The 24,853-nt window shown below is 46.2% G+C and overlaps 1 protein-coding gene across 3 annotated transcripts in view; it reads left to right on the top strand.

Annotated features, from left to right (window-relative positions):
- Positions 1 to 16,821: 16,821 nt before the first annotated feature.
- Positions 16,822 to 24,853, top strand: part of SUSD6 (sushi domain containing 6) — a 103,324-nt gene continuing 95,292 nt past the window's right edge. The window contains exon 1 of one of the 3 annotated variants that reach the window (XM_036311188.1): positions 16,822 to 17,068. The gene's annotated coding sequence lies outside the window, so the exon portion shown is untranslated. Of the gene's footprint in view, positions 17,069 to 17,403; positions 17,427 to 24,853 lie in introns of those variants that run through there. The other 2 variants (XM_036311219.1, XM_036311211.1) reach the window with 2 other exon arrangements.

Raw genomic sequence — 24,853 nt, forward strand, 5'->3', positions numbered from 1 at the left:
TCTAAGCTTTCTTTGATTTCCTATAGATCATGTCTCTAACCTGGATTTTAGTTCCTCTGGTCCATTTGGGAACATCAGCCTCTACTCATTTTACCTTTGGTCCCTGGAGATCAAAGGATTTCCCTGATGCTCAGTTCTTTGATGGTAGAAGGCAGGATTATTTTGTTTACGTAAGGTAATTTTGAGAGGGGAACTCAATGCTCACTCCACATTCTCACTGCAGGTGGCGCCCCTCCTCTGCACATCTGCCTGTGGTACTAATCTAAAGTCAGAGACCAGGTCTAAAAACACCAAACCAAATCCCTAGAACTCAGAGGAGTGCCCAGTGCACCTGCAGGACGATTTCACAAGGAAACTTGAAGAAAATGTCTCCTTCGTTTTGGCTGTAGGAATTGACTTGCACATACAAATCTCTAAGCAGGCCATTCTGTTTCATGTTTCTGTATCTCTCTCTGCATGTGCCATTTGCTGGCAATACTTGTTCCATATGACTTTGCCTCATTAACTCCTTCTCATCTAGCAAAACTCAGCTCAGAGTCACCTCCTCAGGGAAGTCTTCCCTGATTGGCCTTTTAGTTGGAGTTGGGTGGCTCTCCTCGGCACTTTCAACATACACTGAGCATTTCATTTGGATGGAGCTACAATATATTTTAAACATCTTATTTATTTATTTTTTAAAATATTTTATTGATTTCAGAGAGGAAGGGAGAGGGAGAGAGAGATAGAAACATCAATGATGAGACTCATTGATCGACTGCCTCCTGCATGCCCCCCACTGGGGATCAAGCCCACAACCCAGGCATGTGCCCTTGACCAGAATTGAACCTGGGACCTTTCAGTCCGCAGGCTGATGCGCTCTATCCACTGAGCCAAACAGGCTAGGGCTATTTTATGACATTTTATTATAGAGAACTTCAAACATAAAAGATAGAATAAATGATCTAATAATGTCAGTCTTGCAGAACTGTCATTTCTGATTTTCGTATTCAGTTCCCCCATTTGATAGTGACGTCTGTGACAAGTGGACTTATATTTTATGACATTTTGTCCTCGGCCTCTGTGCCTGACATAGATACTCAATAAGGGTTTGAGGAATAAGTGGAAATACACTTGGTCCCATTTCTCTATTCACATTCTCCCCCCTCTTTCCTCCTTTTTTGGGGAGCTGTCCCCATCTACACCTCCGATCTTTGAGGAGCAGCCATGGACACTCCCAGCAGCACTCAGGACTCAGCGGGGCTTGCCGTGACACCCACCTTCGCCAAAGTTGGGTGTGGGCTTTGGAACCACACCCATGCCCGAATTTCAGCTGGTGGGTTGTTTTTTCTTTTAATGGACATGACAAAATAAATAACATCTCTGAGCCTCAGTTGCATAAAACTTATTTGCTTTGCAGAGCTGTTGTGAGAATTAAATAAGATACCCCATTGCTTGGCACAGAGTAGGTGTGCAATAGACGCTAGTTTCCTTTCCTGTCGGTTTTGTATCCATTCTAGGAAAATGACTTCATCCCTGGAGAAGAATGGCTGTTATTCATTATGCGGCTGGAACAATGACAACATGGATCTTTGGGAAACACTGGCCTTCCCTGCAGGGTACAGGAAATGGAACATCAGCCTCCCTGCACGCCCAAGCCCTCTGATTCTGATAACAGAGGCCAGACTGGCCAAGGTAAAATGAGAAGGGCAGCAGGACCCCTGCACTGTGCCTCCCAGTTCTATTGGTCAGTTCTCCTATTCACATTTTCATTCATTCAACACTCCATATTTTAAAAATATATTTTATTGATTTTACAGAGAGGAAGGGAGAGGGATAGTTAGAAACATCGATGAGAGAGAAACACCGATCAGCTGCCTCTTGCACACCCCTGCCCCCCACTGGGAACCGAGCCCACAACCAAGGTACATGCCCTTGACCAGAATGGAACTTGGGACCCTTCAGTCTGCAGGCCAATGCTCTATCCACTGAGCCAAACCGGTCAGAGCAACACTCCATATTTTTTAGTGCCTTCTGTGTGCAGGCATGGGGCTAGGTGCTGGGGCTCTGTGGTGGACAGGCTTGGCCACAGCCCTCCCAGAGCCTGTGGTGTCCATGGATGGGGTGGAAGGAGAGACAAGGGATAGGCCATGAATGAGAAGCGTGGGCTATGAGAGGGAATAACGGGGCTCTAACCTAGTCTGGGGGCTGGGTGGGCTTCCCTGAGGAAGTGACCATGAAGATATAAAGGAAAAATGGAAATTAGCAGGCCAAGAGCATGGGGAGAAGAGAGCCCTTCCATCCTTCCATCACAGTTCATCTTCTTTCCCCACCAACTCGTGGGGTGCCCCATGTGGGTACTCCGCCTAGAGCTCCCTGTCACAAAGCTCTACCTGTGGGCCGCCTCCCCAGGGTCCTAGCTCAGCCCCACTGGCCCTCTTCTCAACTGACTGCAGGAGCTGGAGCCTCCTTCTCACCAAGGAAGTTGCTCTAAGGTGGCAGCTGAGAAATGTGTCCCTTTCAAAGAGCACTTGCCTGCTCCTCAGAGATGCATGCAGAGGAACTGTCTTTAAATGAGATTCCAAACGCGGAGACTCTCTGGCACCTTCTTGGCCGTTTTTGGGGGAATCACAATGGCTGCTGACTCCATCCTGAGCACAGCCTTCTGGCCCACAGGGCAGTCTTTCTTCTCTCCCATTAGCTTCCCTGACCAGAGCAACCCAGCAACAAGACCCAGAGTCTATCCTTCCTGCTTTGGCAGAGGCCAGGGTCTGGGGCGGCCCAGGGGACTGAGAGGGCACACAGGTATTCCGTTGCTGAGCAACGAGTGCCCAGCCCAGCCCAGGGCAAAAAGTGAACTTGACGTCAGCCCTGGGTGAAATCAGCCAACAGATGGTCTGTGAGCCTCCGAAAGAAAAAGAAGGCTCACCAAGAGCAGAGCCAGGCTGCTTTCATTTCCTTTCTCTTTTCTTTTTTTTACCCCCCTTTCATTTTCTTTTCTTGACTAGGCTGCCAGATCAGGGCAATGCTGCCAGATCCACTTGGTGGGTGGGACAGGGAAGCGTGTTCCGGGTCAGACTATAGCCAGATGGTGTTGTTTCTAGTGGCAGTGTTGTCCCGAATGCTGTGCTGTTCAAGGGTTTTACCCACAACTTGTACGTAGACAGGGTGGTCAGGATGACATTAATGTGGGCAGAGAGAGAATAAAAGCAATCGTAGCTATCCCCTAACCAGTTTGGCTCAGTGGATAGAGTGTCAGCCTGCAGACTGAAGGGTCCCAGGTTCGATTCCGGTCAAGGGCATGTACCTTGGTTACCTTGGTAGCTGAAACGATGTTTCTGGCTCTCTATCCCTCTCCCTTCTTCTCTGTTAAAAAACAAACAAAATATATATTTTTTTAAAAAGCAATCATAGCTAGCATTTATATGCCAGGCATAGTTCACTTGGTCACATATTTCTTACTTTTTATTTACTGCTCAAGTAAATGGCCCCAAGAAGTGGGCATTATTTCTCATGTGCCCCCAGTTGAGGGGTTAAAATGCTCAAGGTCACACGGCTAACAAGTGCTGAGATGGGCTTGGGAAACCATCTAAAGCTCTTTACCAGCACTGACAAACTTCATTCATTCATTCATTCAACCAGCAGATATTTTATTGAGCTCCTTCCATGTTCCAGGCAGTGTTTGAAGTAAAGCAGATAAGATCCTGCTCTCATGGCACTTACATCCTAGAGAACAAGAAAACAGGTTAGGAGCATCATTTTCCTAGGTAGAGAAGATTTAGGGAGGCATGTAAGCTGTCTCCAGAAAAATCTAGGATCTATGGGAAGGAGTTTTAAGAAATTGGATTTTTTTTTCCTGCTGATAAAATGAATATGTGCAATTTGCCATTGTTACATCTGATAAGGGCTTAATCTCTAAAATGTATAGGGAACTCATATAACTTAAAAATAGGAAGATAAACAATCCAAAATACAAAAATAAATAAAATGAATATGTGCAGACATTTTCTAAAGCAGGAAAATAAATCACTTTTAATCCCATTCTGTAGAGGCAACCACTGATTACATTTGGTAATTTCTAAGTTAGGGGCCATCTCTGGAAAGATATGCAAAAACATCACTGCAGTTGTCTCTGGGAAAAATTGGTGGGAAACTGGTTTTACTTTCACTTTGGTACATTGTGAATTTTATACCATGGACATGTAATATAAAAGCATAATTTTATATAAATAATGGTAAAGGGCAGGCTCTTTGGACCATATAAGAAATAAATGACTAGTCATTTGGACTGTTGGGAATATATAACATATGGTTTCTTTACAAATTAAGTTTATCCGTGTGCATTTAAAGTATATTTATAAAACTTTGTTGCCTGGCTGGCTGTGGCTCAGTGGTTGAGCATCCACTTATGAACCAGGAGGTCATGGTTCGATTCCCAGTCAGGGCACATGCCCGGGTTGTGGGCTCAATTCCCGGTGCAGGGCATGTGGGAGGCAGCTGATAGATGATTCTCTCTCATCATTGAAGTTTCTGTTTCTCTCTCTCCCTTCCTCTCTGAAATCAATAAAACAAACAAACAAAAACAACAACTTTGCCTTAAATACTTACCTGAAGCAGACCTCGATCTCAGTAGGCACTCCTGTGTTGTTTCAATGTGGCTCTGGGCATCGTCATAGCAAGTCGGACTCCTACACGCCTCTTTTCCTTTGAACTTGCTTTGGAGTCAGAAAACTCATATTCCAACTTTGGCTTCACCACGTATAACTACTGACCTTGAGTGAGTTACTTAACTTCTCCAAGGAGGAAAAGCCTTATTTTACTTAGGTATAAAAAGTAAGAGTCGCAGAGATTGCTAATTGCTTACCCAATATCCTGCTTAACATAGAACCCTGATTAATTTTATTGGGACTAGAAATGTGCCCAGCTAAAATATTCCACTCCCTGGCAAATAAGAGTGACCAATAAGATGTAATTGGAAGTGGTTGGGTGGGGCTTCCAGGAAACCACCCTATTTTCTTCTGACTGCCTGAATGTGGATGTGATGGCTGGAGCTATGGCAGCTATCTTGAGTATGTTAAAGCCACAGTAGTTACATCTCTGTTAAAGGTAATACTAACTCAAGCAATGGTCTAGTAAATTGCCTGAAGATTATAAGTGTCATAAAAGCCCATAAGAGCACACAAAAAGAGATGTGGTGCTCATGGGGATGTTCTGATGATGTTAAGGACATGCCCAACAGGAAGGAGCAAACTAGCAATCCCTCGGCTTCCATGAGAGCTTGAGCCCTTGCCATGGAAAAGAAGCACTCTGGAGTCTTATTGCTGCTCAGTTTTCTAACCAATAATGTCAGTTTCAGGGAGAGAGAGATAAGGCCTCTAGGGTGTGGGTATAAGAACCCAGGAGGGTCCTTGGCTCCCTGAAGAATGTGCAAAAAAAAATGGCCAGCGAGTGGTGATGGGCTTTCACCCGTGGGATGGAGTGCGTGTGTGCGTGTGTGCGTGCGCACGTGCGCAGAAGGGCATTGCTGAGAGCCTTGGCTCTGAGGGGCCCTGGGATGGACTAGACATCTAGAGGGCTAGGGTTAGAGGGCTGGGCCCAGGCAGGCTATCGGACAGCGCGTGGTGGGGCGAAGCCTGAGAGATCCTAGGATGGTTTCCCAAAAGTGAACACTTAGTGCTTCTAAAAGGCGACAGAGGACCCACTGGGAATGAGCAGGAGGGCTCTTGGGGGCTGGAACTGGGTAGAGGGGCCTGGAGGATTTGTGGCAGGGCTCTGAGGCCAGAGAGACCATGGGGATCTTGGGCCCCTGAGTTAGTTAAATTGTTCGTTGCAAGCCATTGGATTGTTAATTAAGCATACTCGGTTTTTCTTTGCAAAATTGCTGTGACCTCTGTGAAACTATTAGTTGTTTTTGAGCACCTATGCCATCACTTGTTACAAAAGCCTTGTGCTCTTCCCGGGCATATTATAGGAGCAATACTTCTCTGTAATCTCTGAAGCTGGGGACCCCGGAGAGAAGTGCTGCGGAAAGAGTGTTTTGGTTAATATGACCACAGAATATTCCAATGCCCCATAACCAGATGAAAAGGTGCACTTATAGACATCCCTTTCAACTCCAAATCCCACAATAGATCACTAGAACTGACAACTATTTCTGCCTGAGGGTTGGTATCAAAATTGAATTTTAAAGTCACATCTGTCGGTTCCCTCGGGGTTGCACACAGCCTTCAAGTCCCGGGTGGAAGGCCTGGAGCCTGAGCAAGTGTGTGCAGGCCTCCTTCTCATCTTGGGGCCTTCTTCCTCCATCCCCGGCCCTTCCAGCGCCAGCTCGGTGGAGATCAAAGCCGCTCCCTAGACCATACAAAGCCATTGCTGGAAAAGCCACATAAACGCAGCAGCTCTTTGCTGACGGGGGCTGGGAGTGGTGCCAGGCCAGCGATTTTGGAAGGGAAACCTTCCAAATGCTCGCGCAAGCCCCTGGAGCAGATGTTGCCTGTGAGTCGCCAGCACTCAGAGAGCTGTGTGGGCAGCAGGCGTGGACTGGGATTTGGATAGCTCACAGGACCAGCGAACAAAGATCTGTAGACACTGCACTGATGTAAAGGCCGAGGAAGGGTCAGCTGTCAGGAGTCCCTGGGGGAGCCTGCTCAGTGCCAAGAGGCTGGAATCACAGTGAGTCATTTCAGATGGGAAGAAAGGGCACAGAACAAGTGTCCCCATGGAGACCCCCCTGACACCTCTTGCACACAGTACTCAGTGGATGTTCTTTCCTCTCCCAGCTTCTTGTTGTTGTTAATCCTCTTCGGAGAATATTTTTCCATTGAATTTTTTAGAGAGAGTGTAAGGGAGGGGTAGAGACACACACAGAGAGAGAGAAACATCAATGTGAGAGAGACACATCGATTGATTGCCTTCTCCATGCACCCCAACCAGGGCTGGGGATCAAGCCTGGAACTGAGGTATGTGCCCCGCCAGAATTGAACCCGGGACCCTTCAGTCCAAGGGCCAGTGCTCTATCCACAGCCAAATTGGCTAGGTAGGGCTCCTTTCCTAGCTTTATACTCAGTCTCCCATTTTAAAAATGGGAACAACATAATTCCTGAAATGTGCAAAGAAGTCCAGCTTAGAGAAATGGTAGAAACAATGTAGGTGCCATCTCCATAAACCACACAAAGCCCAGAGTCTGAGACAGACCTGATCTTACTACCTTTTCGAGGAGGTGATTTGAGGGGCCAGACAGGTAGGCCAACTGGAGGACATCTCCCTCCATGGGCATGTGACAATGCCTGAAATTCCACCACTGCCAGTCAGGGGACCAAAGAAGAAGAGAGCAAAAAAGCAGGGGGGACGGGGGGGACGGGGGGGGGGGGGTGGTAGCAAGAGGCCTGAAAAGACCAGGTGAAAGATGCACTTTGCTGAGAGTGGAGAAGAATATTGGATTTGAGCCAGGCCAACTCGGGTTTGAATCCTGGCTCTGACACTTACTGGGTGACTTTGAGCTGGTTACTTGACTTTTCTGAGCCCCCATTTCCCATCGTGAAAGCAGGCTAATGCTTCCTGCCTCACAGGGCTGTTGTGAATGTGAACATGCTTTTTTACTGAGACCTTGTGCACACATGATTTTTTATTTTTTATTATTTTTTAAAAATATATTTTATTGATTTTTTACAGAGAAGAAGGGAGAGAGATAGAGAGTTAGAAACATCAATGAGAGAGAAACATCGATCAGCTGCTTCCTGCACATCTCCTACTGGGGATGTGCCCGCAACCCAGGTACATGCCCTTGACCAGAATCGAACCTGGGACCTTTCAGTCCGCAGGCTGACGCTCTATCCACTGAGCCAAACCGGTTTCGGTCACATGGTTTTTTAGAAGCTACCCCCGCACTCCCAAGAAGCCACGGCCCCAAAGTCATCCCTGCCAGTGGTCTGGGGCTGGGATGTTCCATCAGCGAGTACATTTCTCTCTGCTGTCATTGTTCATCTCAGCCCAAACCCCAGGCTTGTCCTGGGGCCATGACTTCGGAAGCCCAGGCTGTGAGGCTGAGGCTGCGTCACTCCCTCCAAGCTGTTGAGAGGCTGGACGTTTGGATTGCACTGAAGGCTTTAAAAGGTATTGTGAGGCCAGTTTCCCTTTGTCTTTTTTTTTTCTTCTTCTATTTGGTTCTTGGCCTTTGGGAGAAGGTTTTCATCTTTCTAGCTCCCCTAAAATTAATCTTTCTCTGGAAGTATTTCTTACCACCAAGGAAGACCTGGGTCTGCCCCCAGACAAATTTGCACAGCGGGCAGGACAGAGAGGGAAGAGGAGAGAAAAAGCTGGAGTCAAGTGAGAAAGAGGAACTGATGTGAGCTCAGCAAATACCATGCAGGGAGTTACAGGTGACCCTGCAGGTGACTGAAACAGGAGGGCCACTCCCTAAGTAACGGTGGGAACCAGCAGTCCCCATGGAACTGCTTTTTCCCAGGGACTCCTGTCCCCGCGAGGATGCAGGGCGGCCTGCCCCAAGGAGCTGTGCAGGGGATGCCTCTCTGTTGATTCTAAAAATCAAAGCCACGTTTACCCATGGAGTCTTCTGCTCCCGTTTCCATATGCCCTCCAGCTGCCTCTGAGAGGCCTACAGGTTCTTTATGAAGGCCTCTTTCATGCACTGCCTATCGCTACCCAGCGCAGGGCAGGTTTCTGGGTGTGCCATCTGTATGATTGTACACGGTCCCGTGCTCAGAAGGACTCTGCCTTGGTTTAATGTTCTTGTTCTGTCATCATCTTGATATTCTTAATAATTTTAATTTTGAAATAGGTAAGTGTTTTGCAAGAGAAATCCAATGGATCAATGAGCATGCATGAGTTAAGGCACATGGCAGGGCAGGCAGTAGGAATACAGAGCAATGGGCCTGGTGGCCCTGTACATACATGCAAGCCTGGGAAATCTGGGGCTCTCCTGGATCCCAATGTGTCTGGGCCAGACCTGGGCTCAGATTGGTGGCAGCGACAGTGGTGGCAGTGGCAACAGCAATCACAGGAGAGTGGAGAGGCTCTACAGGAAGGCAGCATTAGGACCCCAGGAGGGAGCACCACTTGTGCCACTGGAGCCCATCCTTGCAACGTCTGTACAAGTAACTCTTGGCCTAAGCTCATGGACAGGAATTGCTGGCCTGCGAGCAGCAAACTTTGTCAGTAAATTACCCTATATAATAAAAGACTAGTATGCAAATTGACTGAACTGCAGAACAACTGGTCACTATGACGCACACTGACCACCAGGGGACAGATGCTCAATGCAGGAGCTGCCCTCTGGTGGTCAGTATGCTCCCACAGGGGGAGCACCGCTCAGCCAGAAGCTGGGCTCATGGCTGGCGAGCACAGTGGCAGTGGTGGGAGCCTCTCCTGCCTCCGCTGCAGGCGGGTGGTAAGGAGCAAGGGGTTCAGGACTGCGAGAGCCCTGGACTGCGAGAGGGATGTCTGACTGCTGGCTTAGGCAGGTGGACATCCCCCGAGGGGTCCTGGACTGCGAGAGGGCGCAGGCCGGGCTGAGGGCCCCTCCTCGACTGCACGAATTTCATGCACTAGGCCTCTAGTAAGTAATAAAATATTTCTAAAGGCAAAGCTTTAAATTCTATACTTTGAGCAGCATTTTTTCCTACTCTTTAAACAAGGGAGTTTCATTTTGCAGGCCCCAACATCATGTGCTCTGCCCTGCCTCAGTTCCTTGAAGCCTCTCTAGTTCCTAGCAAAGTGCATAGACATATAAACTCTTCTATTTGGAGTTTCTCTAGACTCCAAAGCAGTAGTTCTCAACTGATGGCAATTCTGTCCCTCTCCCAGGAGACATGTGGCACTATCTGGAGACCTTCTTTGTTGTCATCACTAGGGGGCTGCTACTGGCATCTAGTGGGTAGAGGCCAAGGATGTTGCTAAACATCCTACAGTGCACAGGACAGTCCAACTACAAGGAATTATCTGGTCCGAAATACCAATAGTGCTGCAGCTGAGAAAACCTGATCTAGAGTCTCCATTGTGGTTTTGGGCTAGCAGAGCAGCATCGCTGGAGGGTTGTTTGAAATGCAGACTCTCAGTCTCCATCCCAGACCCTCTAAATCAGAACCTGCATTTTAACAAGATCCCCAGGTGATTGATGTGCACATGACAGTTTGAGAAGCACTGAGCTAGGGAATGTGAATCTCAATGGCATGTTTCAGATGTGAGAGGGAGCCCTTCTCTGCCTCTGCGGTCATGCCAGCCCTACAGGGTCCCCAAGGACTACGCTGTTGCTGACGCATTCCTCATGCTTCTTGTTCATCTCTCAAGCACCCCTTCCCCCCACCCTCACCAGAGGCATGTGACAGGCAGGTCCAGGCGCAAGAACACTGTGAGTAGTCAGCACTTCAGTCCTGGCACTCTCTGGTGTTGAACTTGTACCTCTGTCAAGCAAGTATGCAGAGAAAAGACAGCAGACCTGGGAATGTTAAAGCTCTGGCCCGCTCCCAGCTGGCCCCAGGCCGCCCTCTGGTGTATTGGGCTTAAGGACTCTGTGCTGTGCCTCCACACAGTAGGGACTGGCCCTCCAGCACCCCACTGTTTTCAGAGCACAGCCTTTGAGCTTGCCATTTCCTTCACAATGATCTGTCTCACTTCAACTGCCCCTGGCTGAGCCTTCAGGACTCACTTGTCTGCCCCTCCTGGAAGCTTTCAGTTTTCCTCGGGCCCTGATAACAACAGCAGACAGATCTGTGACAGTGTCCCCACGTTTCAGGGTCTTCATGGGAGGGAAAGTAAATGAAGGTCAGGTGAGAATTCTGGCAAATGCTGGGTTCCTGACCCTATAAACAAATGCAGGCCCAGTGTTTACAAATCTTTTGATTTTTTTTAAAGAGAAGCAGAACATTTGGATTTTTAATGTGAAATCTTCTGATTTTCAAATACTGGCAACTAAATAAAAAATGAAAACAAACAAACCACCAGGCAGACCAAACCCCTCTGTAGGAGGCAAGGGTCTTCCATAGACAATTTGCTGCTGGTGGGCTGGGTGAACACTTACCATGTTGTGTTGTCATTATTTGTGGACGTCTCTGTCTCCCCACTCAACCTGGTGGGTCCTAGAACAAAGCAGTCCTCAGCACCTACCTGGGACTGAATAATTGAATGAGTGAATGAATGAGTTTATTTTTCTGCTACTTGTTGTAAGCTCTGGTTAACCAGCAGGTTTAAAGCCATGGTCTGTATTAGGCAGTGTCACCCTGTAGAGTTGTTTGGACACTTGCAGGGTTGTTTTTGGTTGTTGATTGAAGGCACCATTGGCATTTAGTGGGTGGGGTGACAGGGTGATAAAAACAATATCAGGCATCTATTTTGTGCTCATTGTGTGCCAGGCTCTGTTCCAAGTACTTTATTGAAATGAACTCATTTAATCTTTTTTTTATTTATTTATTAATTTTAGAGAGAGAAAGGAAGGAAGCGGGGTGGGGGGAGAGATTTGTTGTTCCACTTTGTGCGTTCATTGGTTGATTCTTGTATGTGCCCTGAACAGGGATTGACCCTGAACCCTTGGCGTATGGGAATGATACTCTAACCAACTGAGCTACCCAGCCAGAGCCCTTTAATCTTTACAGTCAGTCTTACAAGGTAGATATGGCCATCATCCCCATTTCAGTGAAAGTGTTGTTGTGGGAGGGGCACTGGTTGGTCTGCAACAGACAGGACAGCCCCACACAGCAAGGAACCATCATGTGTTCCACAGACTCTTGCCCCACTGGATGTTTATGTAGAAGGAAAAAACCTGCTTATAATTATCAGAAATATGAGTATCATGTAAGTTGCAGGAAGAATGTGCTTTATTTTTCAGCACTTCCCCAAGAGCTCACCATTTCAGAAAAATCACACAATAGGCAGCAACATTGCTCAAGGCATCCAAGTCACTAAAACCACAAACCTACATCCATCTGCACTTAAGGGTTGCCAAAGTCATGTTGATTTTAGGTGCAAGCAGTGGATCGATTAATTTTTTTAAAGTAAACTCTATACTGAATAACCACATACTTCAAAAAGTGAGTCATAAAGTATTAACCTCTCTGAACTTTTGCAAAGTGAACACACCCCTGTGTAACCAGCACTCAGATCAAGAAACAGAACGTTCTCAGCACCCGGAAGTCCCCTCATATTCTCTTCTGGTCACAATCTCCCGTAAAGGTAGCTACCATCCTTTTTACCACTTCTAACGCCTTACATGAATTTTGTCTATGTGTTTGAACCTTATATACGTGGAATCACGTAGTGTATGCTTTTTGTGCATCTGGCTTCTTTCAGTCAAAATCATAGTGTGAGATTCATCCATGTTGTTGTGTGAACTGCTGGCTGTCTCCTTGGGCAAAGGGAGGGAGGAGAAGCAGGTAACCAGATTGGAGGGGGACTTGGGCAGTTATGAAGACACAGCAGGTAGATACTCTCTTTGCTACCTTGGCTTATCCTTGAGTGTAAAATAGGGCTCATACTTTTGCTCAGCTTACCCGGTCTGTGTCAGAGATAAAAATGTCACTAGACTTGTCACTAGACTTCAGAAAAAGCAGGAGGGGCTGGATCACCCTCTTACCCATACCTGCTGACTGACTGGGCATTGTCAGGTGCACATTTTCCAGGGCTGGGCTCAGAATTGGGGTGTGCAGGGAATCATAGTCCCTGTTCTGGGCAGCCCTGTTTGGAGCTCTGAGCTCTGCCAAGCCTTCTCAGACCACTGGCCAACAAGGACTGGGCCACCAAGTCTGGCTCTCATTGGTTCCTAACATGTCAGAGGAGGGGTGTCCCAGGTGATGGCTCAGGCCCAGGTATTCAGACAACTGGCTGAGCTCAGGATCTTCCTCCGAGGAGTGGTAACTGCCTCTCAGTTGTACTGGCCCAGACCTGCAGGTCCACCCGTCATGGACTCTGACTTTCTGAGGTGACATGGCTTGAATACTTCTACCTCTTCAAGCAGGTTTATTTGTTTACTTCCTTGGAGCTTTGAAGGCTGCCTAAAGAATTATGAATCAAAACAAGGGAAGCACCATTCTAACTCATGTCTGAGGTGACAAGCCAGTCATCTGCTTGGTGCCTCAGCTTCCTTATAGTTAAAACTGGGGCATAGTAATGTATGATTTTATGGGGATGTTGTGCAGATAAAATGAGCTGGCGTGCAAGACAGAACTTTTTAAAAGATCAAGAGATATGTAATGATAATTTAGGTCATTATTTGTTATTTTGATTGGGGGTAAGAGGGGCCATACATTTAATTTGAAAAAAAAGTGTGACTTTTGGAACAAACAAGAATGAATTCTGGTTTTGCAACAACATACATGCTATGCAGTTTTTGATGTTATAAAAATCTCTCTGAGCCCGTTTCTTCATGTGTAAAATGGTGTTAGTGATACTTAACTAGGAGGGTTGTCAAAATCAACTGTGAATAATAAAGTGAAGAGATAAAATGGAGTCACTATAGTCAAGCTGTTAAATACTAAAATCAGGTAGGTTGAGGCACAAGGAAACAATTCTATTCTTGTTTTAACTAGCTTGGGAACTTAAGCTTTTGAACTTTTTAGTCCTGCATCAATGCCTGGATATATATCAAACATTAAAATAACCCTCTGATGATCTCCTGAAGGAGTAAGTAAGAAATGTGCAGGTATCCAGACCACAGGTTATCTAGAGCAGTGGTCGCCAACCAATGGTCCATGAAGCAATGGTGGTCCATGAAGTCCGAAAGGTTGGCAACTGCTGATCTAGAGGATTACCATCTCAGATCAATCCACAGTCTAAGAATTCATAACTACTTCTTCTCAAAAATGTACTTTTTACTATAAAAACTCTTAGCTTTTCCTCCTTCTTCAGAATACTCTGGATATGGCCTAATTGTGTTTCAGGTTTACAAACCCTAAGACCTTTATAATTTACTAGTGGCCAGGTGCACGAAATTCGTGCACTTGGGGTGGTGGGGGGTGTGTGTCCCCAGCCTGGCCTGTGTCCTGTCGTAGTGCGGGAGCCCTGTGATCTATTGCCCCAAAGAGGTAGGCCCCACCCACCCATCCGGGGCTCCTCGATGGATTGCCCCAAAGAGGTAGGCCGGAGCTGGGGGGAGGCCTATGGACCCCCGGGCCGGGCAGTAGCGGAGGGGCCTCTCTGTGCACCTGCAGACCCCTGGCACAGGCGTGCGGAGAGGCCTCTCTGCATGGCCCTGCCCCTGTCCCTGATGCTGCAAGTCCCTGCCCACCTGCACCTGCTGCGCATGCAGCCTGCTGATCAGTCGTTACCGTGATGGTGTCCCAACCAATTTGCATATTACCCTATTATTAGTATAGATTTCTAGGCAAAGCCTCCAGAATCTTTTTGAGTTTGTTTGACCGTGGTTACATGTATAAAAGTCCCTATCTAGTGCGTGGCACACAGTAGGTGCTCAATAATATATGCTGTCATTCTTATTGTTATAAGTAACTAGTGGCCCAGTGCACAGATTCATGCACATTGAAAGGAAATTAACTAGAAGAAATATTTTAATATCGCTTTTCACCCTTTCTCTATAATAGAGGTGTCAACCAAATTCACGATCAACAATGACAGATGGAAACACATGCATGTGATTGGCGCCAAGAGCTTTATATGTATCACGTATGTGCAAGTCAATTTAGCCTTTTATAGATATAGAATAAACTTGTTTAATTAGACCTGCTTTCTGATGTAACTAAACTTTTTCCAGCCCAGTGAAGCACTCCAACTTCTCTTTCAGGTAATTGTCAGCAACACAGCAATAAATATCAACACGAAGCAGATTATTATTGTAGATCATGCAGGGAGAACAAAGGGTAAAATATTTAACTGCAGCAGTGTTTTTGTTTTTTTTAAAAAATATATTTTATTGATTTTTTTACAGAGAGGAAGGGAGAGGGATAGAGAGTTAGAAACATCGATGAGAGAGAAACATTGATCAGCTGCCTCCTGCACACACCCTACTGGGGATGTACCCGCAACCAAGGTACATGCCCTTGCCCGGAATCGAACCTGGGACCCTTGAGTCCGCAGGCTGACGCTCTATCCACTGAGCCAAACCGGTTAGGGCTGCAGCAGTGTTTGACTATATTCTGCACAGTGAGAAAACCTGAAGTCATTTTCAAGGTCCACCATTTCTTACTTCTTTTCAATCGGATCAAGTTTCTCAGCTTTCTAAATCTCCATTTTCCAGCTAATGAAAAGAAAATAGGATTCCACCAAGTCTCATATCTACTTACTCCAGGACTTCTGTGAGCATCAAATGAGATGAGGCATGGGAAAACGCTTCACAGACATTTGGTTATAGTGTGAAATGTTTGCACCTGGCTATAAAGCAAGTCGTGTTCCTGGGCTGAAGAAACTGCAAGGAGGCTAGTCCTTGCTAGGGAGAGGAAGCCAGGCGTTGCTACGTGAAGTCATTACCCAGATGGTCGGACACTTAGCATATTAGCCATATATATCTATATCTATCTATCTATCTATCTATCTATCTATCTATCTATCTATCTATCTATATGATAGCAACAGAGATACAATATACTAATTCTGAACCTTTTCTCTCTTGCACTTTCAGGGAGCCAGGTTCCTCTTTTGTGCCCTCTAAGGGGTACAAGCACAAGCTACCTGTTAGATTCCTGGGAGAGAGAAGGAATACTGTGCCTTCTGACATACCATACCAGTGACCAACTTATCTCAGTTTGCCCACAACTGTCCTGATATTAGAACTGGAAGTCTTAGTTCCTTGAAATCCCTTAGCCCCAGGCAAACAGAGAGGATTGACTTCTCCACAAGCTGCAGCAAAGACGGAAGTCTGTCCAAGTGCAGATGCAGGCACTGATTCTCAAGTAAGAGGGCCTTGACATTCAAGAGCGCCTCTGAGACAGGCACTGTACAAGGCCCTGGGCACAAAGATAAAAAGTCACCATCATCGCCACGGAGGAGCCACAAGCCCTGTAAACACATCAGCGGAGCATTTATCTCTTAGGACCGAAATGCGATCACCAATAACTTATGTAGCCACAGTGCACAAACTACTCATATAGCAAGGTGCAGGAAAATAGCCTCAGGCGGGGAGACTCCGGACAGGAAATAGAGTGCGCAGTGTGGCGGGGTTCTAGCTCCGCCTCTGCCTGTCCTCACTCTTAGCTTTGGTTTTCTCAACCTTGAGATTCGTCGTGTGCTTTTAGCGTGCTGAGGAATCACTTCGGAATGCTCATTTAAAATAGATTCCTGAATCTGACCCTAGCTTTACTGAATCGGAAAGGTTGGAGGTGAGGCCCCCAAATCTGTATTTTTACACCCACTCCACCCCTCGGAGCAATTTTGAAGTTGTCAGGCTATGCGCCATAGTTTGGGAGATAATGGCCTGCCTTGGTGATAGCTCTGGCGAGTGATTTAAAAGCTAATAAGGCAACAAGCAAGAAAGTGCTTGGAGAACCTGACAGTAAACCAGTTCTTTGCAAATAATAGTAATCCAATAATCCAAATAATATATTAAAAAATCTAAATAATAATAGTAAAAGATCTGGAGGACGAACTGCAAACACGACACAGCCCGAGCTTGAACCACTGCCCCAGGCACTTCAGCGCAGTCGAGGTGACTGTGCCTTTAAGGCCCTCCCACCCCCACCCGGCTCACCTTCTGGGGCACGTGGCCCGCCGGCAGCGCGTGCGTGCTGGCCGCCCTCGAACGCCTGAGCCTCCCAGTAGGGCGGTCGCAGCGGCGCGACGCCGGCGCTTGTTGCGTGCGCGCGTGGCCCCGCCCCTTCCCCCTCCCTTTTCCTTCCCCTCCTCCCTCCCCGGGCCTCCCCCCGCCCGCGCCGTACAGCTGGGCTAGTGACGCGGGAGCTACCGCCGCCGCGTTCTATTTTCTTTTTTTCTCCTCAGCCGGCAGCAGCCTGCGCCCTGCCTCCCGCCTCCTCCTCCCGCAGCGCCGGCCAGCTGCAGCCAGACAAGGGCACGCGGGGCACGCGGGGCCTCGCCTACACCCGAGAGGGCTGCGGGCGCGCGCAGGCAGCGGAGCGGATCCCGGCGCCGCGGAAGCTGCGAGCGCCCCCCTCCCGGAGGTCGCCGCGCCGTTCCCGGGGTAAGTTGTCACCGTGCCCGGGGAGCGGCGGGGTCCGGCATTGTGTCACTGGGGCGCCCGGCTGGCTGTCAGGGGCTCGGGGTGGGCGCGCACCGTCCAGGCCGGACGCTGGGGAACCGCGGCCGGCCGCCGGCGTCAGCTGCTCTGTGCTGTCTCGCTGTCACCGGCGTGGGCCGGCGGGGTCCGGGGCCGGGGAGGCTGTGCCGAGGCCTCGGGGAGGGCCAGTCGGCCGTTTTGCAGCCGGGAGCTGAGTGGCGGGGGTCGGGGCACGCCGGCCTGGCCTCGCCCGGCGTGCGGGGTCGTGCTCGCTGCCGGGGAGTTCAGGGTGGACCGCAGTGGGCGCATCGCTGAAAAGGAGGTAGGCTGAGGCCCTCTTTCTTTTATTACTATTATTATTTCCCCCGCCAGCCGACTCCAGCTGCGCGTCCCGCACGGGGGCAGGGTTTGCTTAGCGACGGTGGATTTCCTGAGCGAATCTTGGAGTTCGTGTGAGCCCGGGACTTTTCTGCAGCCCCGGCGCCCCTTCTGGTCTTTAATCTCAAAAACTTCTCTTATTATCCCGGTTGAGACTCACCGAAACCGTTTCCTGTTTATAGATGTAGACTTTCTTTTTTATTTTATTTTATTCGTGTAGGTCTGACCCTCCGGTAGGGTTGTGGCTGTGAGGTTGCTGAAAGTGGAAAAAAGTTACCTGTAAGGAGATGAGGAGGGGGAGGTGGTTTTGGGGACCGTAAGACCCAGGAGAAAAGAGGCGTCACAACCAGGTCCCTGGTCGGTTCCAGGGAAGTTCATGTTCTGGCAAAGAGGCCTCATGCTGCTGTTCCCACAGGATGTTCTCTCTGGCAGGCAGCTCATTGGGCTTTGTTGCTCTTGGTAACTGGGCTTGTGTGTGCTTTGTACAGAGGTGCCATAAAACTCCTCCTCAGTTCAGTTAAACTGCAGGTATTGACTCCCTTTCTAGATCTACGGAGGTGGGAAAGTGGGTCTTTCCACCTTTCACAGTGGCTAATTCATTTCTTGCTCTCTTCATTCCTCTGGTTTAAAATGTATGTATGGATGATGTGTACACACACCCTTTCTGGTTTGGGAATTCCACACCTAAATTCTCACCATCCAGTGGAGGCTAGTAGAGACATGTGCCTGGCATTCAGTTCTGTATGTATGGGCTTTGCATTTTTAGCTAGAGGCATGTTCAACCAGAAGTGAAAATTTTCAGAGTTTGGGAGGGGCGCTCTACTTCCCCCTCAGTAAAGGAAGTATTCAATAAAGCAGCAATAATAGCAGTAATAGGGAAAGTTATTGAGGACTTGGTATGTATCGAGCCTTGTGCCAAGAACTTTACTTTCTTGATCTCCTTTAAATAAACAACAAATTTTTTTAGTAGGTATTGGTATTATTCTCCCCCCTCCCTTTTTTTTTTAGTTGAGACCAAAGCTAAACAAATAACTTGCCCAAGGTCACAAAGATAGCTTGTGGTGGAGCCCACACTATAACTACTGGATTTTACTGTTCGTTTCTAGTTTGCTTACTTTCTGGTAAACCCAGAGTCATTCTGGAGTCTTTTCAACAGCACTACTTCTTCAGGCTATTTTTCAAATCCTGAGCACTTTAACTTTTTCTCCAAGGTATGTTTGCACAACATTCATTTGTTTGTTTATTCTTCCATTCAGTACTCACAGGTATTTATATGGTACAGAATGTATGTTAGGCACTGTGCTAGGTTTTGGGGATACTGGAATAAATAAGACAGAACCCTCATGGAGTTCACAGTCTTTAAGTCATTTTTGTTTATGTTGTTAATTTTCATCGGTGGCCATTTGCTGCTAAAGGAACTTGTGCCCAATGAATTAACTAGAGGCCTGATAGGTAGGACTTCCCTGTACACACTGCGACTTTTTGGATACTGTAGTAGATATGGCATGTGATACAAGTCATCACCTACAGCTAGACTGGAACAGGAACTGGGTGCTCAGAACCGGGCCTGCCCGGACCTCTGCTCTGCAGTGTTTAAACCCTGAGAGCAAACTCACTGTCAAATGGCAGAGTTCAACTTATTTGCTGAGGTGTGCCTTCTCAAAGCCCAGAATTTGGGCTGACAGAAGAGGAAGAAAGGTAGACTAAGATGTTATTAACAAAACAAAAACAAAAGATGTTACTGATGCAGGCTGGCAGATGAAGAGACCTTAACATTTTGTCTGGTTTCCTGCTTGGTCTCCATCTCGTGGTGATTGAGCGTGTGCTCTTATGTAATGGTGCACCTCCTGGCAGGGGATTTCCTGCTTTGCTGTTGCTGGGGCTGCAATTCCTATAGCTATCCTCTCCCTCCATACACACATATGCAACTTCCAAAAGTAGTAAGTCACTTGGCTTCTTAAAAGTAAGAACTTACTTTAGGTTTATTGCTACTAAGCATTGTTTCACTTTCTTCATGCTTTTCCACCCCCCAGATGAAAACTTGCCTTATGTTTTAAATCTTTCCTTGCGCTCTTTTTCCATATCCTTAGCTCTTTTGACAACCAGGTAACTACTGGTACCTGTTTGTGGGGTCAGAGAATTACAATATCTTTTTTAAAAATTACAGAGTCGCATGATTTTACTCATTTCCTTACCCAAACAAGTGAACTGGGGAGAATGTCTTTAGGAGAGCTGCTTGCAGGCAGAGAAGGAAGGTCAGACAGCACATGTGCATGTCTTTTCCCTCTTGTTCCCCACTTACCAAGAGGTAGCAGCAGGGCCATAATGCCCTCTTATGGGTCTGAAATGCCTACTTGGAGACCTGCATGTCAGCAGACCCATTGGGCCAGGTTGTGTAATTGCATGCATGAAGCATTTTTACTAAGCTCCTGAGCTGTCATGTGATCCCCAGTTGAAGGTGACAGGCAGTATTCATTTTCCCTTTTCTATCTGCCTGGACAGTTAGGGATGTCTTGTTTAGGGGACATTCCATCAAGCAGTAGAAGAAAGATGAGAAGAAACGAATAATAGAAGAAGCCCAGTACTTTCAAAAAACAACAACAAAAAACTTTGGAAGCAAATATTGCTCTGATGCAGACTTGAGTGGTGAGAGTTAAGACAATTGGGTTAAGGGTAAGCATTGGGACAAATGCATATGTGATGATAGAGACTCTCCCCCAACTTCTCCTCAAGATGGCTTCAGTCTGGGGCCACCCACATATTCCACTGTAGTGAGATTGCATTTAATGGAATGTATCTTTTTTTAAATTAATATTCTTAGGTTGCCATATCGCAGGAAACTTGAAAACTAAAGCAGTGAGAAATAATGCCTGTAATGTGGGAAGGCTATTTTCCTATTGGTGGGAGTGACAGATGTCATTTGAGGATGGGGCTGAGGGTTTTGTAATGGGTATTTGAAGCTGCTAACAGCTGTGGATCTGAGACCAGTGAAGCAATTTCAGGAAAGCATTGGGGTGACTGTCCTTGAGCATCAAGATCTGTTCACTCATACCCTGGGTTGGATTCAAGGCAACAGCCTTTGTTCCCTAGGGTGATGGTAAGTTCTGGTCTCTGTGTAAAAACCTTTATCTGAAAAAGTAGAGGTGGAGAAAGAATAACCTTTTACAAGGCTTAGGTTTTAGCCCCGGAGCCTGTCAGGCACCTGTGAATGATTCCTTTTTCTAGTGCTCATGTGTTTCTGTGATGGTGTCATTTTTCTTTCACTTTTAGTCTTTTGGCTTGGAAGCAGCAGGGTTCCTGTTTGTTCTCTCATCCTTTGATTCTTACCTGAGTGTGGAAGACTCCACTCTGCTGGTAGACCTTGTAGTGGCGCCAAACTGGTTCACTTCAGCCAGGAAAGGCCACCTGTGCTATTGTCAGGGCTGGGGGACAGTGGAGTCCCTGTGAAGGTATTGGTATAGCAACAGCAGAAAATGCAACTGTAGTGAAAAATAAATGGGTTTCACAGACTCTGGTGTTGCCTGTGATGTATTCTCTCTCCTTGGCTTTTATATCTCAAAAAAGGAAAATAGCCACCCTTGAAACATCTAAAGGCTATATGCAAGAATCAGAAACAGAATATTGTTGAAGCTTTTTTTCTCAAGCAGAAACAGATGCAGTTCCCTGTTACTGTCGGCAGTGTTAGTAAATCCTTAAAAATTACCTGATAGCTATGTGCCCTTAAATGTACTACACCTCCCACACACATATATAAATATATACTTTTTCTTTCTTTTTTCTTTTTGGCAGGGCCCCTTTCCTTGACTTGGGGAATGTTAGTCTGGGATTCCTGATGACAGTAATAGGTTCTCAGTGGGTTTGCAGGTGGCAACATTGGTAACTGACAATTCTTTATTACTCAGAAGATCTTTGTGGTGAAAATGAAATGATTTAGGGTTCTTTTCTCCTGTAGTTGGAGATTGGGCACAAAATCTTGTAAGAAGAGACACAAATAGGGGCTCTGTCCCAATTCTTTTTTTTTACCATCTTTTCTTAGGTGGGGGAATGTCCACTCTTCCCAAGTCCAAATTCCTGCCTGCAGTGACTTGCTTTCACCCACAGAAGTTTAAGATCAGGGTGTGGAATTGCTCTGTGTGCACTCTCCTTGCTGAAATTTTGGCTACACTAGGCTTTGGCTTCTGAAATAGCCAGTAAAATGAAACTGGCTTCTGGGAATGAGATAGGAGTGTTTATCCCTTTCTTCCTTTTTTGGGCTGTTCTGAGGTGATCTCAGTGAATTAAGGAAGTGGAGATTTAAGAATGGGAACTTTGAAAAAGAGAACAAGGTGGTTTTGCTTATTTTGCTTTTTATTATTTTTTAATATATTTTTATTGATTTCAGAGAGGAAGAGAGAGAGAGAGAGAGAGAGAGAGAGAGAGAGAGAGAGAGAGAGAAGAGAAGAGAGGAGAGAGAAAAAGAAAGAAATAGCAATGATGAGAAAGAATCATTGATCGGCTGCCCGCTGCACACCCCCTACTGGGAATGGAGCCAGCAACATGGGCATTTTCCCTGATGGGGAATTGAACTGTGACCACCTGGTTCATATGTTGACACTCAGCTACTGAACTGCATTTAAATTGTAGCTAGGCAAACTTTCTGAAGGAAGATAGAGGTGTGTGCGTGTGTGTATACCAGTACACTGAGACAATTTTACAGAAAGCTTGGAAAATAAAGGAGAAAAAAGTCACCATAATTCTACTATCCAAACATTTCCATGTATTCTGTTTTTTTCTTTTATTTGGTAATCTGAGTACATTCAGTTTTGTATTGTTTTTTGAACTTAGCGCTATATCATAAACACTTTCCTTATGGCATGTAGCCTTCTGCAATTATTTTTAATAACTTTATAATATTCCATCAAATAGATAATCTGTGATTTAAATATTATCTTTTATACACCTAGGTCATTTCTAGGTTTGCTCAAGGAGAGTTTTTTCAGAGGGGTGCTTTTATTTAATCTAATATGTATTTTTTAAAAACAGCTTTATTGAGACCATTTATATATCATAAAAGTAACCCATTTAAAGTGAACAACTCAATAGATTTTAGTATATTTACAGAGTTGTATAGCTATCACCACAATCTAATTTTAGAACATTTCATCGCCCCCAAAAGAAACCCCACTTTTAGTCATTCCCTGTTCCTCTACAGTGCTCCCAGCCCATGGCCACCACTAACTAATCTGTTCTCTCTGTAGTTTACCTATTTGGACATTTCATATAAACAGAATCTTACAATATGTAGTCTTTAGTAATTGACTTCTTTCACTAAGCATAATGTTGTTGAGGTTTATCCATGTTGTAGCATGTAGTGGTACTTCATTCCACTTTATTGCTAAATAATCTATTGTATACACCTTTTGTTTATCCATTCATCAGCTAATGGGCAGTTGGGTTGCATGGTTTTTGGTGACTAGGAATGATGTTGTTATAAACATCCATGCATAAGTTTTTCTGTGGCTATGTATTTTTCTCAGGGAGATATTTTAAAAGCTGCATTCAAATTTTACTTTGAAGTTGCCATTGTACTTGGTTATGCAGTTTGTTTGTGGAAGGACAGTGTTATAGCAAAATCTCTTGGTGTTGGGGATATTGCCCTGAATTAAGAAAAGATGTTATACACACAAACACAGAGAATCTTTTGTTTATGAAGTTTGAACTCTCCAATAGCATTGTTTCCAACTCTTTGGTGAGAACTGTAAACAGTAGTGAGAGTTGAGAGATGCAATAGTGTCTAAATTCAGTGCACATGTACTGCTGCTTTTTTTAAAAAAGGATTTTCAGCATGAAGCTTCAGTTCTAAATCAGATCATTGTGTTTTATGGAGAGCTTTACCATGAATCCCACAGAGCTTTCCTTATCAAATGTAATTTGTAGTTTTCAGAAGCATTTCCTTTCCTTATGAAAAATCCCATGCCAGGGTTTGGGCACCTGCTTGGAGGCTTCTGCTAGGCTGGGGAGTGGAATGCTTACTGAATAGAGAGCCAACCGTTGAAGTAGGGGGTAGGGCTCTTCACTTGTGGACCCATTTGCACCGGAGGTTAAAAATATAGATCATGCCAGACACAAAGAGGAACAGATGGTGCTGCTGGGAGTGTCATTTCCTCTATGGGATCCACCCTTGGGTGATTTTACATCATACCAGCCATGCTACTGAAATATTGCAGTAGCTGTCTTGCTTTCTCTGCTCCTAGGTCAAACGTGCATATGCCAGCCACCTGAGTTTTTTATTAGAGGGTCAAGATGGTTCTACCCCAGAGAACTATGTGGGTCACAGGGCACATGTGCTTTGTCCAACAAACAGGACAGAAACCAGGAACTTGAATTATTTCCTCCTATTCCTGTATTAGGTTTCTGTGCCTGCAGCCAAGCCCAAGGAATCAGTCCTTCCAGAAAATTCCCGTGTGTGTGTGTGTGTGTGTGTGTGTGTGTGTTTGTGTGTGTGTGTGTGGGGGGGGGGGGTAAATAAATGTTTGTGTATGCAGTTGTAACTTCCCTGCCACAAGTCATTGCCAAAAGTTTGGATTCATGCAAATTCTATTCCCAAGTCCTAGGAGTCTCAAAAGGCTGAGTGAAGTGAGACAAGATTCTTATCTGAAGATCTGAATTATTGACTATGGTATCCAAATGTTACTACAAAACTCCTTGTCCAGCAGAGAGACTCTGTAGGCTCATGAGATGCTGGAGTTGGAAGGGTGGAACTTTGGAGATCATTTCATTCTACCTCCTCATTTTATAGAAGGGAAAATGGAAAACGGATGCTCAGAAGCTGACTTCCCTGAGTAGTGACAGGGCCAGGAGAGAAGTCAGAGCTCTAGATTCCTAGTTGAGTGTTCTTTCTACCCCAGTGTGTTTGACTTCTCTTCTCTGGGCCTGTCCCAGGAAAAGGGATTAGGAGCCCAGCATGGTGTGTGATTCATATTGTTAGGAACAAATTCATGCCCCTTCTGTGATTGCGGTTTTGCGTCTAATAGTGAAACTACAAAGAGGAACGAGTCTTTACTAGTAAGGGTAGAACTGTCCTTAAAATGGGTACTGTTGTTCTTAGGTTGGGCCTGCTTAACTATTTTACCTCTGTATTGTGCTTCTTTGCAGTTGGAAAACAACGTCTGACTCTAAGCCAATAAGATGTGTCCTCTGAGTCATTTCCCCCTTTGGGTCCCTCTTGCCCAGCCTGGGACAGTGGCAAGAGCTGGTGACATCTAGGTGTAGTAGAACTGCCTGATAATTGAGAACATGCTGTCTGGGAGGGCTGGATGCTCTCTCTCTTCCACCCCATTAACTGGAACCCTTCATGGCTGTGGTTCTGATTTCTTCAGGTTTATATTATGT

The sequence above is a fragment of the Myotis myotis genome, unplaced genomic scaffold (assembly GCF_014108235.1).
Source record: "Myotis myotis isolate mMyoMyo1 unplaced genomic scaffold, mMyoMyo1.p scaffold_m19_p_1, whole genome shotgun sequence".
Lineage (NCBI taxonomy): Eukaryota > Metazoa > Chordata > Mammalia > Chiroptera > Vespertilionidae > Myotis > Myotis myotis.